This window comes from Monodelphis domestica, chromosome 6, assembly GCF_027887165.1.
Source record: "Monodelphis domestica isolate mMonDom1 chromosome 6, mMonDom1.pri, whole genome shotgun sequence".
Lineage (NCBI taxonomy): Eukaryota > Metazoa > Chordata > Mammalia > Didelphimorphia > Didelphidae > Monodelphis > Monodelphis domestica.
In genome coordinates this window covers 148,433,594-148,450,182 of record NC_077232.1, presented here as the reverse complement: position 1 = coordinate 148,450,182, position 16,589 = coordinate 148,433,594, and positions in this window count along the sequence as shown.

The following is a 16,589-nucleotide window of genomic DNA, read 5'->3' as shown; positions in this document are numbered from 1 at the left end:
TTTCCACCTGTTGCTGATGCCTTTTTTTATCTTTATGAGAGTGTCACCGTCAGAGGATAGCAAGGGAGTGGTGGTGGGTTTTCATGGCCCATAGACAGTCTTGAGGGCACTGAAAAATTGTTTGTAGTTTTTCGTATCAGCAAAGCGCTGGATTTCTTCTGCCTTTTTTTCCCACCATCGGTCTGGCATCTTCCTGATCTCACACTGAGCTGTGGCTTGGACATGTATTATCATGCAAAACATATTGCCATATTTTTCATTTTTTCAAGGGAATAATCATATAAAACAGAACCCCCCCCAAACAAAACCCCAAATAAACAAATGAAAAATCATATGCTTGCATCTACATTCTGGAAAGCAATTTCAATCTATGTCCAAAGAGCTATAAAGCTATAATATACCTTTGACCTAGTAGTACTATTACTAGGTCTGTATCCCAAAAAGATTAAAAAAAGGAACTTTTGGTACAAAAATAGTTGTGAAGAATTGGAAGCTGAGGAGAAAAATAAAATATTATCTATTAAAATATATTAAGCACCTGTTTTATAACAAGAAATTTGTGACGTGATATAAAGAGATTAAAAACAAACAACTCCGTCCAAAAAACATTCCCAAATTTAAATAGTCTATGACCTCAATGTTTGCATTTTATCAAGGGAAACAATAGGTTAGATAAACTAAATGTAATTAGCTAAATCAAATGAATATATATAAAAACTAAACTAAATGAATATAAGTAAACTAAAATGAATAAATATGAAAATATATATAATAACTTTAATGGAGCAAGAACAACTGAAAGATTTCCCAAAGTTGACATAGGCTGAGCTTTGAAGGGAGCTAAGAATTTACAAAGACTATTTTCCCTCAGTCCATCCAATCTCTCTTGAGGTGAATGGAAGTTTTCATCATGGGTCCTTTAAAATTGTCTTGGATCATTGTTTTGATCAGAGTGTCTAAATTTTTCACAGATTGTCATGATTATGATACAGCTTTTGCTGTGTATAGTGGTTCTGCTTACTTCACTGTGCATCAATTCATATATGCTTTCCTGGGTTTTTTTGAACCATCACCCTTCTTATTTCTTATAGCAAAAGAGTATTCTATTACAATTGCATACCACAATTAGTTTAGTTATTCCACAATTGACTGGCATCACCTCATTTTCTAATTATTTGCCATCCCCAAAAGAGATGCTTTAACTGTTGTATACATATATTTCCTATTTTTATTTTATCTCGTTGGGACAAAAACCTAGTAGGATATTGCTATGTCAAAGGGTATGCAAGGTTTCATAGCTCTTTGGGTATAGATCCAAATTGTTCTCCAGAATTGCTGAACTAAAACATATCTTTACCAGCTGTGCCTTAGTGTTGCCATTTCCCCATATTCCCTCAAGCATTTGTCCTGTTCCTTTTCTATAATTAGCAAATCTGTTAGATATGAGGTGGTACCTCAGAGTTGTTTTAATGTGTATTTCTTTAATCAGCAGTGATTCAGAACATTTTTTCAAGTGACTATTGATAGCTTTAATTTCTTCTTTTGGAAATTGCCTGTTCAGATCCTTTGACCATTTATCAACTGGGAAATGACTCTACTTTTTATAAAATGTATTTAATTGAGATATTCATCACCCTTCCCCCACCCCAGTTTCCTACTTCCCTCCTAATTTTGGCTTCATTGGTTTTATTTGTACAAAACTTTTTTGATTTTATGTAACCATAATTATCCATTTTATTTCCCGTGATCCTTTCTATCTCTTGTTTAATCAGATTGTTCTAATGATTTCTGTTTTGTAACATAGTTTGAAATATGAAATTGCCAGGCCACCTTCCTTCACATTTGTTTTTATTGATTGCCTTGATGTTCTTGAACTTTTGTTCTTCCTCCTTAAAATTTTTCTGAGTCAAAATGAACTATTGAAACTTCTTATTTGAGATTAGGATGCTCTTACACCTCCTGGGCTGAGAGAGGCCAGAACAGACCCAAGCTGGAAGTAAAGCATCATTATTATAATCCTTTGCCCCTAGCTCAGCTCTATGTCAGTACACCAGTTCACTCTGTGCCCTCTTTTTTCTGCCCCTGAATTTTGGCATTCAGAACTCTGGAATGTGAAATCTATGTCATAGAATCCCACAACAGATGTAGTATTGCTTACAGTGTCTATGTTTACAAATGTTTATTTGATAACGAAATAAATCAACAAGCATGGAAATATCTACAGTGTGCTTGATATAGATCTCATCATGTGTTTTGTTTTGAAAAATAGTAGAGCAGTTTGTTTAATAGTTTTTTCTCCCCTTAAGCTTCAAGAAAATAAACAATGGTTTGTAGTTTCTGTAATGGCCATGGATAACACTCTTATAGGAAACCTTGAGCTTTTTTGACAGAGAAGCTTCATTCAGAAAACTGCTGTCAGAGAGAAGTCAGAACAGACAGCTTTATTAGTATTCATCCACATCTATTTCTCAGCCAAGTCCCTGCCCTGAGATGCTCTTTCTCAGCAACCAGTAACTTTGTCTAATAGGAAAAAGATTATGCCTGCTCCATATTAATTACACATCTGATGCCTGGACTGTTGTTGGTAGAGAGGAGTCATCTAAGTCATACTTTATATTTCCCAACTGCCTTATTTGACAGCCATCACAAAAATAATGGGACATAGAAAGAGCAGAATTTTAACTTTTTTTTTAATTTTAATTTTATTATTTTCTTTTTTTATGGATGTGAAAACAAAGTCAGCAGGTTGTTATTTGACTTTCCCAAAGCCACACAGAGAGCAAAAGATGGAGCCATACTTGGCACATGGGTTTTCTGACTCGAGAATAAGTACGCTCTCCACTAACTTTGATGCAAGCCCTCATCACCTCATGCCTAGACAATTGCAATGGCTTGCTAATTAGTCTCACTGCTTCAAGTCTTGCCTCATTCTAATTAATCCATCCAATCCATTTAGATACCTAACTAATCTTCCTAAGACTCATATCTAAATTATCAGCCTCCTAATATAATAACATTTAGTAGTGGCTCCCTATTACTTTGAGGTTCAAATACAATCCTGTTTGAATTACAAAAATATAAAAAAAATTCTGATATAAAATCCTATTTGACTTTCAAAATTCTTCATAAACTGGCCCTCTCCTATTTTTTATTCTTCTTGTACCTTATTCTCCTCATATACCCTGTGCTCCAATGACAAAATCCCCCTTTCTGTTCTTCATACACATGATTTGGAGTATTTTTGCTATGCTATCTATCCCATATCTGGGATAATCTCCCTCCTCCTTCCCACCTTTTACCTTCCCTGGCTTCTTTTGAATTTCAGCTAAAGCCCCACCTTCTATAAAAAGCCTTTTCTAGACTTAATCTTAGGGTCTTCCCTTTGAGATTGCCCCCCCAATTATTCCTGCAATTATCTTGCTTGTGCATAGCTGTTTGAATATTGTTTCCCTCATTGGACTGTGATTTCTTTGAGAACTGGGACTGTTTATAGACTGTCTGTGTCCTCAGTGCTGAGCACACTGTCTGGCACATAGTCGTTAAGAAGTAAATATTCATTGATTGATTTTTGTGTGCCATCTTTGGGCTTTCCCCCCACCCACGAGACTATAAGCTCCATAAGATTAGGAACACTGTGTTCGGAAAATGAGATGTGTTCTCAGCACCTCACATAGTATTCTTTGCATAGATTAACTTTAGTGCCTGTCTCAGTTCTGGGTCATAAATTGAGAGCTATTGGGAGTTTTGATAATGATTCATAAATGTCCTTCCTACTGTCCTGGGGAAGGCTGACACCTGACAAGACCCTCCAAATTGGTCTTCTAGCAGGATCCCTCCATTTGGTTCCCATCGATAGTCAGTTTGGATGCTAAGAAGTGTCTTCTAGCTGAGAAAATTAAGAACTAAAAGAAGAAGAAGGGGTAATTTATGAAACTTGCCAGATTTTGGTTCACTTTCTTGCTTGGTCAGACTTTCTAGAACTTCCTATCACTTACCATAACCTTTGAGAACCTAGAATGTCCCCTGCATCAAATAAGACATCAGAGGAAGACCATTTTTAAGGGGAAAAAATTCATGTTATATAATTGATCAGAGTATCAATCAAGACTTTTCTTTATAACTGAGTTTTTATGTTGGCTTATATGAGACTTTGGCTGATCTCAGAATGTATAAAGTAGGAAAATGTAATTTTTGTATATCTCTAGGTGCCTCTGAAAACTGTAGATTTTAATTTAACTGGCTGTAAAAGCCTACTGAGCTCTCTTCCTACTTCCTCTTCCAAGTGGCCGCATCTGTCATGATGTAAGTGAAGTTGAATGAGCCTTTCAGCCCTCCTAGGCACGTGCTTTCTTATTTTTGTATTTTCTTTAATTCTTAATCTTAAATAAACCTCTAAAATATATAATATTTCTAGCAGAGAAACTAATTTTAAATGCTACAGTTTGGCGACCACGAAGGGACAAAGAACTTCTCAATTTTTTTTTTAAAAGAAAGATAGTCTAGATAATGATTTCTAAGCCACATTTCTCCAAGATGCTTTTTAAGAAAACTATCTTGATTAGTTCTGGCCTGCAGCCATCAGCTTCAGACTTTCTTGATTCAATATCGCTCACCTACCTGCCCTTCCTGCCCGGCTGGCTTAGCTCCTGTTCCCAGTGTCCTGACCTGTTTGACTTAGATCTCGATCACCTGGTTACCCGCCGCCCTCCCCTCCTCCCACCCAACAAACTCTAGCCTTGGAGCAGACCACTCATTGCACCAGGCCCAGGACTCATTTCTATCAGTAGGTAAAAAATGGGGGTAATTTTCCCTTAGGCTACGATTAGCCTCCACATGGACTAGGGGCAGGGGACCATACGAAGGGAGAAAGAAAGGGAAAGGAGGTAGAGACTGTTCCAAACTAGAACTTTTAACCATGACTGATTTAAAAGGATATCTTTTAATTGCATTGATCCTTTTATTTACTTCACCTGCGTGCCAGGGGAAAAATTCAGCTCCCTGCAACTTTAACTTTGGAGGGGAAGCTGGGTGTCTCTGTGGGTTGAGAAACAGGCCTATAGATGGGAGGTCCTGGGTTGAAATCTGGCCTTGGACACTTCCTGGCAGGGTGACCTTGGATGGGTCACTTAAACCCCATTGCCTAACCATTACCAATCTCCTGCCTTCTGACAATAGGCATCTAAATGGATAAAAACCCAAGGAACTTTAAAAAGACTGGAGGTTATATTTTAAGGCATTTCAGACTCCAATGTTTTATAAAAATCTCTTTATTCTATTGCATTTTACTGATTGTTTTGTTTAAGATTTAACTTTGTGATTTTAAGTTCATATATTACTGCATTCCATACTATTCTGTTATACTGTTCATTTTAATGTACTGAGTTTTAAGTACTGTTATATTCTGTTGCTTTCCCCCTATAACCATACTGAACAAACATTATTAAGCCCATATAAAAACAGCTTTTCTATTTTTGACTTTGTAAATTGTCACAAAGAGGATAGATGGACTCCATCAGAACATTGCTACAATTGTATAACAACCTTTGGAAAATTTAATGAGCTAAATATCTCACATTGATTTTTAGGGTTCTTTAGACATTATTTTTAGAACTTTTCTTAACAATCTCTGGTCATTTTTTCCTGCCCCTAACATGAGATGTAAGGCCCATTCTATTAGCTGAAGTGAATTACAATTATAATCCCCAACTTTCCCACATTTAAAAAAAAATGTGAATGGAACCTGGGCAGTTAATCCCAGGGCATGTACCCCTAGAAGCCTCCCAAAGAAAAAAAAATAAAAGGAAGCATCTCTCATATAACTCTTCAGCTCACTATTTTACTTTCACCAGAATGATATCTAGATTTTTGATGATGTTCTAAACCCAAAATGAGTTTTACTTTGTTTAAAAATATGTTTATTACCAAGGTTGAAAGATTTGCTACATTTGTAAAAATTGTGACAAATATATGTGACAAATATCAATCAATTCATAGGCTTTTAAAAATGCCATACAGCAAATTATGTGAAATATGATAGTGTGTTTGTTTGCTATTGTAATCAATTGGGCTATTGAGAATTTTTGGGGTACTGATTACTACATATTTGTACTACTGTTCTTTAAAAATGAAAAATGTTACCTTGTTCAATTCATTTGCTTGCACTCACAGTGGATCATGGCCAGATATGGAGAGGAAATGGATCTCATTTTTGGTGATAAACCCTTGCATTCTATATTTTCTTAATTGACACAGACTGTCAATGATAATAAGCTACATTTTTGAATTTTTAAAACTTTTTATTATACTTTTCTTGCATGTGCAATATGCTATTTCAGTTTTTTATTTTTTTCTCCTTTTTATATTTGAAGCACATGTCATCAGCATTAAGATTTTCTTTAGCTTTTTTGATTTAGCAGTAATATAAGTTTAAAATACATTTGCTATAATGCTAATGCATGCCCCAAAAGCTTGAGACTATAAAAATGATGCCAATAATTATTTTTTTAAAAAAATTATGGTACTTTGCTTCATAATTCTGTCTGATTCCAGGACAAGATATACACAAAAGAGCCATTACATAGGGCCAAAGATAAACCAATCCAGTACGGATTGATGCACTTCTAAGCCAATACAAAGGACATGAACCTAGTGTGAAGTCTCAAGGTTGTGATGTTTAACATATGTTAAGACATAGGCCTTCCTTGTGTCCACACTCACTCTGGAAATACAGACAAGTATCCCCAAACTTGGCTACTTGGCCCCTATAATCTGGTCCCTTTTTCTGTCTTTCATAGTGTGGCAAACTTTCTTTAGTCCTGGCTATTGACTGGTTAAATGCATCATTGCTTAGATCATTTTACTTGGGCCCTGATTCAAGGACCTGTTATAGATTTACTTTTCCGTTACTTAGAATTTTTACACATTAGACTTTGATAGTCTATATTTTCATCCATCAATTTTTTTAATTTGGATTTTTCTGATGTCTTTTTAATTTCTCTTGCCAATTGATTCATATACCTCGTAACTCAGCCATGCATCCCTAAGTGATCTTATATTTTTCAATCACCCTTTTAAAGGGGAAATGCAAAAATATTATTTTAAATTGCAAAGTTTAAATTCCTTTTAAGTAGAATTTTAGATAAAGAAAGATGCTACCTCTATGAACTCAGAAACTGAACTGTTGGAGAAGACACCATGAAGAAGCCTCCAGACCACAAGCTGCACAAGAAGATCAAAATTGAACTTTGGTTTGGGTTGATTGAACATTTATTTGTTTGTATACTTTTATGCCAAAGGGGACTGCCCCCTAACTGGCTTTTTGTCAATGCATCCAGCAATTATTGGTTTTCTTTTGTTTTTTTCCTCTTATCCTCAAATTATTGTAATGTTCAAGTTGATTATGTTTTCATGATCCTCTGGGAAAAATCATATGGAAAAATGTAAAAGCAGAGATTTGAACCCCGGACTTCAGTCCCCAGAAGTTGTTGCTCTAGTTCCCAGGATGCCATCTAATCTCACCGAGATTTCCACCTGGGAAAGATCAAAATTTCTATTTAACTGGCCATAAAAGCCTACTGAGCTCTCTTCCTACTTCCACTTCCAAGTAGCCGCGTCTCTCATGATGTAAGTGAAATTGAATGGGCCTTTTGGCCCTCCTAGGCACGTGCTTTCTTATTTTTGTATTTTCTTTAATCCTTAATCTTAAATAAACCTCTAAAATATATAATACTTCTAGCAGAGAAACTAATTTTAAATGCTACAAATGTATGGCCTAAAAGGAAACACGGGGATGATAGAGGGAGAAAGGGAAAGAGTTGAGAGGGTGGAGAGGGTGAAGAGATTATTCTTCCCCTTTCTTTCTTTTGGGGGAAGGTAACAAAGTCTTGTCTCCCTGAGAGAGGGACTATGTCTCCTTAGAAAATGATTCTAGGAGATGGAGGACAAGAACTAGAGAGATAAGCTTTGGTAAGATGACACACTGCCCCCCTTTTGGTCCCAGCTATTCTTGAGAGGCAGGATGGACTTTCTGCCTCTGAATCCTTCAGGTATACCAACTTCCACTTCCTCCCTCAGACCTTGGATTACTCCACAGCTCAGGAGAGATGGTTGCTCCTTGGGTCAGGTTGTTTTTATCATTGGAATCCTGGGCTAACCCTCCCTTTTGGGGAGAGGTGTGATCCTCCCCAAATCTTTTGTCCCCTTTTCCTAATATCAGAATCTAGCCAGACCTAATTCTAAAGTAGTAGACAATTTATTTGAATTCACACAGGGAAGGAGAGGTAAGGGTGTCAGGCAAGGGAAGTGAGTAAGCAGGAAGCCCTATTGACTTGTCCCCTCTAGCAGACTGGCTGCCCCAAGGTCTTGGGGTTCAAGGCTCTCTGTCTTGATCCCTCTTCTGACCAGCTGCTGGTTTGGTCCCTACTCCTGAGCTTACTAGCTTGAACACTGGAGTCCAGGAACAAGTTAGGGAGAGAGATGGAGAATGAGATCCTTGAAAAGGGGATCTCAGTGGATGTCTTTTTTCAAGCCCCGTCCACAATATTCACCGATGGCTCTGTGCTGTTGTTGAGAGATGAGTGAGAGGTATCCAGGGGTTCATGGGGAAACAATTGATATCCAGAGAGACACAAGCTTCTTTCTACCCTGAGAAACCTGCTTCTTCTCTCTGACTCCCATCTGGAAGTTGGTTGAAGTGAGAGATCAGTTGGACTTCCCCCAGCTTCAGGTTCCCACGTGGAACTTTCAGTTTTTTTTTCTTCTTGCACCTCTCCCACTCTCTCTCTCTCTGCAGCTGATTTCTTCCAGAGATTGCTCCTTGCACAAACTGGATTACTCCTCTCTTACAATAGTGAGGCACACTATGGTACTTTATCCAGACTTCCTAGATTTAGCTTAGAAAGGTTAATTTTTTAAAATTTGTATTTAAGTGATAGCATTAATAGAAATGCTTAAGTTGTACTCCTTTTATTTAAATAATTAGAATTCCATCAGGTTGTTTAAACTTTTACATTTTCTCTGTTATTTGATAGTCTAAATTTCCATCATCAACACTGTTCTGAGAGAGAGACTATAATGTTCCATTCCTAGAGCCTCTTGCCTTTAAACATTGCCATTTGTCTATATGTTTGCATTTTACCTCTGATTTGTAATAGGAAGTTAATATTTACCAGCTTCTGATTGGTAGACATTAAGAGGTTTGACAGAATCATGTGCATCTCCTTATATGACTAACATACCCATAAATCTGTTCTATGAAGATACAGGGATAGGCAACTTATTGGATGAGAGCAAATGGCAGAGGATGAAGTGCTCAGCTCCTCTGGAGTCTTTGGGTACATCTAGAACTCCAAGCCCAAGTCGGTGGCCAGGGTCAGTCTTCTATGACCTTCTCCAAGGGCTGTGGCTAGGAGAGCAACTTCAGGGCTTTCTGGTTCGGGCCAGCTTATCAGTCTCTGCCAAACAAAGCCTAGGTTTGCCTGGCAGCCCCAGCTGAGCCCAGAGAACAAATGGGGTGGGGGTGGGGTTCCAGGCAGAGTCCTTCTCCATAGTGCCAGTGTCCCAACCCCAAGTGAGGGCAAAGGTTTTAGGAAAAAATCCATCCTGAATAGTCCCTGATGACTACTACTAGAAGCTAAAAACAAAGTACAAACTTGTCTGACAGAGCCTACTGTATTGAGGGGTCCCAGAGCCCAGTGGCAAGGGGGATTTCTCAGTCAGAGTCCAGCAAAGTAGCAGTCCTGGAATCTTTTGAAGTTGGAAACTAGTCAGAATCAGTTATATCCTGTTCATGCCATTCAGTTAGATCTTGATTCAAGTGCAGGCTGTCCTTTTCCACTGCCTAGATGAATAAACCAGAGGAAAGAAAATAACAATGAGGAAGTATCATGGTTTAAGAGAGAGCAAAAAGATAAATCCTGAAGATCATATCAACCTCAGAAAGAAAGGTAAATATTTAGAGGAAAAAAAAGACTCCTGGCCATAAGGATTACAATGAGATCTAGAAGAAATGAGACAAGAGCTACAGAATAAAAAACAAACAAACAACTAGCAATCAAGAAAAAATTGATACCTTAGAACATAGTATCATCAACATTTCTATATGACACTAACAATGGTCTACAAGGAGAGATAGTAAGAGATAACCCATTTAAATTGGCCATACACAGAATTAAAAACCTAGGAATATAGTTTCCAAGAAAAATATAGAAACTATGTGAACATAATTATAAAAACATTTTTATGTAAATAAAGTCAGATTTAAATAATTGTATTACTATTGATTGCTCAAGGATGGTCAAAGTCAATATAATTAAAATGTCAATCCTACCTAAACTTATCTACTTATTCAATTCCATCCCATTTAAAACACCAAAAAATATTTTATTGTACTAGAAAAAATAAAATTAATTTGAAAAAAAGTTAAGTTCAAGAATATTGAAGAAAAGAGTGAAAAAAATAAAGAAAGAGGTCTAGTAGTACCAGATTTCAAACTATATTTTCAGGGTGTGTGTGTGTGTGGAAAAATAGAGCAGTGGAATAGAACATACATACAACAAATAGTTGAAAAAGATTATGAAAATCTTGTGTTTGACAAAGGTAACGTTCCAAGGTTTTGCAATAAAAATTCACTATTTAGTAAAAATTGTTGGGAAAAGAGGAAAGCAGTTTGGCAGAACTTAGATATAGACCAATATCTTACACTATTTACCAAGATAAAATCTTAGGTATAAATTGAAATATTTTAAATAAATTAAAACAGAAAACATATTACCTATAATACTTAATGAAAGGAGAAGAAATGCTCGAATAAATAAGAGATAGAAAGCATTGTGAAGTGTAAATGTATACTTTTTAATACATTAAATTTTAAAAAATCATACAAATTAAACATAGTCAAAATTAGAAGGAAAGCAATATTAGGGGAAAATTTTATAGGTAGTTTCCCAGATGGGGTTTTCATATCTAAAGTACATAGAAAGTTTGTCAAATATATAAGAATAATGAGCCACTCTCCACTTTATAAATGGGTAAAAATTATGAACAGAAAGCTTTCAGGTGAAAAAAGTTGAAAAATGAAAAAAAATCAAAGCTATGCATATAACTATATAAAAATTCTCTAACTCATTGATTAGAGAATGGCAAACAGAAGGAATTCAGATATCATCTTACATATATTAGATTTGCTAAAATTATAAAAGGTAAAAATGGCAAATGTTGGAGGGGACATGGAAAAAATAGGGCAAACTAATACATTATTGGTGCAACTGTGAATTGATTCATTTTGGCAAATAATTTGGAACTCAGAGTTATAAAACTATGTATATGTTTTGACCCAGTAATACCATTATTATGTTTATTTCCTAAGGTGATCAAGGAAAAAAGGAAAATAAACTAGAAAATATTTAAAGCAGCTTTATGTGGTGGCAAAGAACTGGAAATTGAAAGGATAGTCATCAATTGTGGAATAGATGAACAAGTTGATTTATATTGTGTCATAAGAAATGATAAACAAGATAATTACAAAAAAATTCTGGAAAGACATAATACAAAGTGAGGTGAGAAGAACCAAGAGAATATCAATAATCTATGATGATCAGCTGTGTCTGATAACTATTCTCAACAAGGAAAATATCCAGGCCAACTCTAAGGGATTCTTGATGAGGAAGGATATCCACCACAATAGAAAGAACAGAGTCCAAATGCAGAGTGAAGAATATCATTCTTCATTTTATTTCCTCTTGAATTTTTCTCTAGTGTAAGCAATATGTATCTTGTTAGAAAATATGATAAACAGGGAAATAGTTATTATATGATAATATATGTATAACCTATATAATATCCCCTACATTCTTGGGAAGGGAGGAGAAGTGGGAGAAAGGGGAAAAAATAAGACAAATATTTGGGGGGCATAGCTAACATGAAAATTTGTTTCTCTTGAATAAACATATTTTTAACAAATAATAGATTATATTATATCTGTTATATATTATGTTATATATAAAATGGTAACTAAAATTAATTGAATATCCTATAAAATTAGATATATCAGGTGAGTATTTTTTATTGAATGAAAACCAAAAAAAATATTTTGGAAAATAGCATTAAAGAATGAATGAATCAATTATGAATGACAACTATTTTCAATAATGCAAGGATTCAGGACAATTACAGGAGACTCATGGTGAAAAAGGCTATCCACTATTATAGATGGAACTAACAAAGTCAGAGTGTAGATTGAAATATTACATTATTCTCTTTATTTCCTCCATGATTATTTCCCCTAATGTAAATGTCTTCCATCATAACATGATGAACATTGTATAATAATACATACATAAGCTATATTATATCACATACCTTCTTAGAGAAGAGGGAAGTATGGAAGGGAGAGAGTGAGCATGGCATTGCAAAATGTCAGAAAATGGTTATCAAAAATTATACCAATATATAATCTGGAAAAACAAATAAAGGAGTAAATATCCTAAAAATTAAAATGAGTCAGACAAAATAATGATTCGTACAAAAGTAATATACAAAATTAATGAATTGAGAAAAGAACAAGAAAATCCAAGAAATATAATCTCAAATATAATTTTCAAAAACAACCAAGTTGAAAAACAAAGAATTATCACACCAGTTGAAAACCAGAAAAAAGAATATACATTTCATGAAATTATAAACTTCCCAGAAATCTTAGAGTCAGATGACAAAGTAAAAAATAGAAAAAATCTCTTGGTCACCACATAATTAAAACATCAGGAACCTCATAGCCAAAACCTAGAGTTTCTAGGTCAAAGAAAAACATAATACAAGTATTAAAAATATATAAAACTAAAGAGTCCCCAGAAGTATCTCAAGAGAGTTAGTGGATGAAATTCCAAAAAAAGTATAGACCTTGAATTATTCCAAAAGGTAAGAGGTAAAATTTTGCAACCAATATAGCTAATATATTCAGCTAAACTAAATATGTAATTCTATATTGGGTGGGGGAACCTTTAATGGAATAGTGGATTTCTTAGCATTCTTGATGAAAAAGTAAGAACTGAGAGACACATAGAAAGGTATACATATTTGTTTAATTGAAAAGAAATATGTGGGAATAAATTATTTACATGTTGCTGAAGGTGAGAGCTTAATGTCGAATTGTATTATTTATTAACAATATTTATTTATTAATCTTTTCATTTTCTCAAACCTCAACCTCTGAAGGTCAGACAATTTAATTTTTAAATTAATATACTTACTCCCAGACCAAAGGTCTCAGTTCAGTTAGATATTTTGGGTGGATATTTACTATTTATTTATCAAGAAATAAGAATCCACCATTTCCAAGGCATCTGAAAAGACATGACCAGGCTTACAATAGGGGAAAGAGTTATTAAAAATATGATTGAGACAATTTATATTTTTTTAGTTAGCCGAAGGTTGCTTTACAAACTAGCTACCAGAGAAGGGAGGGTTGGCCATTTTCCTTTACTTAGTAAAGCTATAGGTATCCACCTACTTGAGGAATAGTCTTTCTTTATTCCAAAGTCATGGGGGTAGAGCCAAGATCTCTAAATCCATTTCCTTGTTAAAATATCCACTAATTGGGATTGCCACAGGAGGTTCAAATGCTGTACTATCAGTTCAATCAGAAAGAAGAGTCATCTTCCATCTAAAAGACAGTCAAACCTGACTGAGGTTTTTCCATGCAGAGTCATGTGTAATTAATCCATCCTTTATTAATTGATCACATTCCACTACTAATTTTTATACTCAGAGAAGTGATGCTTATTATTTAAAATTCTGGATGCTAAAGAGAGATAAAAAAGAAATATCTTCTTAGATTTCTGATATCTTTAGGTATCATAAGAAATATGAAAATATTGAGGTTCCCTGAGTGATTATGTTTTGTTTGAATGGTCTTAGGAAGAGACAAAAATAGAAGAGTACAGAGTTCATGATTAAACATGTGAAAGAAAAGATTACAGATGATGAAATATATAATTTAGATTATATATTTAAAATTGCAACATTTTTTTGAGAGAGAGAGAGAGAGAGAGAGAGAGAGAGAGAGAGAGAGAGAGAGAGAGAGAGAGAGAGAGAGAGAGAGAGATTGAAGCAGATTTGAAGAATCAAGGAAATTAATTTTCCAGAAAGACATAGATGTAAAGACGCCATCACTTCAAAGAAACATGGAGAAGTAAAACTTCTGGCAGCAGAAAAAGAGAGCCAGTAATGAGCTCAAGAGCTCTAGCAATGGGGAATACTATCACTAATAATAATACTAATAATCTCAGAGCAGCTAAGTGGCACAGTGGATAGAATGCTATGATTAAAGTAAAAAGGACATATTTTTGAGTCCAAATCTGGCCTCAGACACTTATTAGCTTTGTGACACTGGGCAAGTCACTTTACCATATTTGCTTCAATTCCTTTTTTATAAAATGATCTGGATAAGGAAATGGCTAACTACTCGAGTATCTTTGCCAAGAAAATACCAAATGGGGTCATGAAAAATGAAACACAATTGAAAAATGACTGAGTAAAGTATTAATAATACTAATGATAATCATAAGATAATTATCTCTTTTTAATCCTCAAAACAATATCCCCAATTTACAGATGAGGTAACTGAGGCAAAGAGGAATTAAATGGCTTTATCAATGTGACACAGGTGGTAAGTATTTAAAGCTAGATTTGAACTTAGAATCTTCCTAACTTCTTTCCTGGCACTCTATCTGCTGTACCACCTAGGAAATAGGGACTAGTTCTTCCCCTTTCCAATTGCTGGGATGTCTCTAACTAGTTAAATAATTCTGCTTCTAATCACCATGTCCAGTAAGAGAGGGAGAAAGAAAATCTCAAAACTGGCCTGCTAATTTTTGATTAACAAGAGCATCACAAATTTCACACCATACAACTGCTCAGAGCTTGGACTTCATACTTTCAAACTATCTGTTTTTAGAAACTGTGACAAATAGCATTCTAAGCCAATAGCTTTATCCCTTCTCACTCATTCAGAGTAACCCCTTTTGACTAATCATGTTCTGGGAATAATAATGTGTTAAACCCTTGTTGACACATTAATACTCCATCACCTATGATTATTTCTTATGAAATATATCCCAATTTACTATGATCTTACCCCCTGAGATTGTTAAAAGCACCTCCTCTTTATGTACCTTTGTTGATATTTAAATGATAACAAGAATTAATTTCCTCCAGGTAATCCGGAGATTTTTTTTTTTAAAGTAAGATATGGGGTCAGCTGGGTGGCTCAATGGATTGAGAGCCAAGCCTAGAGACTGGAAGTCCTGGGTTCAAATCTGACCTCAGAAACTTCCCAGCTGCATGACCCTGGGCAAGTCACTTAAACCCCATTGTCTAGCCCTTACCATTCTTTTGCCTTGGAAAAAATAAAAAGTAAGATGGCTTTTGCTTGCTTAAACACTTCAAGTATTTATGATTTCATCAGTTTGGGTATTTCCTCCATGCTTTAATAGATGGTATCTCTCACTTGTTATAGCTTAAAGAATTTATGATGGCCTGTCTTCTAGTTATGAACAGCTATAAACTTTTATCTTGCTTGGTCCTTGGATAGCAGATACCCACTTCCATTGCTAGGGCCAACCTCAAAACTTTTGAAGTATGGTCTAACCTTTCAAAGGTTATGCATTGTCCCCAGAATCTTTGGAATTTTATGATCATCTTCATGCTCAGATGAGGTATTTAAGTAGAACTTTAGTGGAGAAATAGCTCCAAATAATTGATTCCTTAAAAGTAATCTTATCATTCAAATCTTTATAATATTTTGAAATGGCAAGATTAAACATGCATCAAAAGTTAGCAACCCAGAGCAGAGTATAATTAAAACCTAAAGTTAGAGGTCTAACCCTATCCATATTTATTTTTATTAATTTCATCTTAATAATTATGTTACCTCTTCATTTGAATATGATCTAGTTAAAACTTCATAGATTAAATAGTTTTCCCTCTAAAACTCTGATATTTTTACATTTTATATACATTTTTGATAATTTGCCTTCTAGAAGCTTGTTTTTATCTTGATCTACCTGAGTTTTTTGGCATGTATGGCTTTGATTTTTGAAATAGAAAGAGTGGTGGACTATCAATATAGCAGTGGAAATATTAAAGACAAGAAAGAGGAAAGAATAGTAGGGAGTAAAGTCAGAATAGAGCCATTTATAGGAAGCTCCCACTAATGACTTAAACTGACCTGGATTAATTTAAACTCCAATTTACTGTGGAATCAAGAACATCTCAGTATGTGATTTCTAATATCTTAGTTAATCTAATCGATGACTGTGTTTCTACTACATTCTTAATAATAAATTTGTTAAAAGAGAATAAAAAGAGTTTTTGCTAAAAGGAAGATGAAGAGAAAAAACAAAATAAAAGCAAATTATTTAGTTGCATTTTTTTACTTTAGTAGGGAAAAAGGAAAATATGAAGGCCACTAAAACCTATTTTTTACAAAAAAGGCATACTATTCAGTTTACATAAAATATAGAACACCACTGATATCATAAAAGTACTCCAAAATGCCTTTAAAATGGCAAAGATTTTGGTCTATATATGGTTGA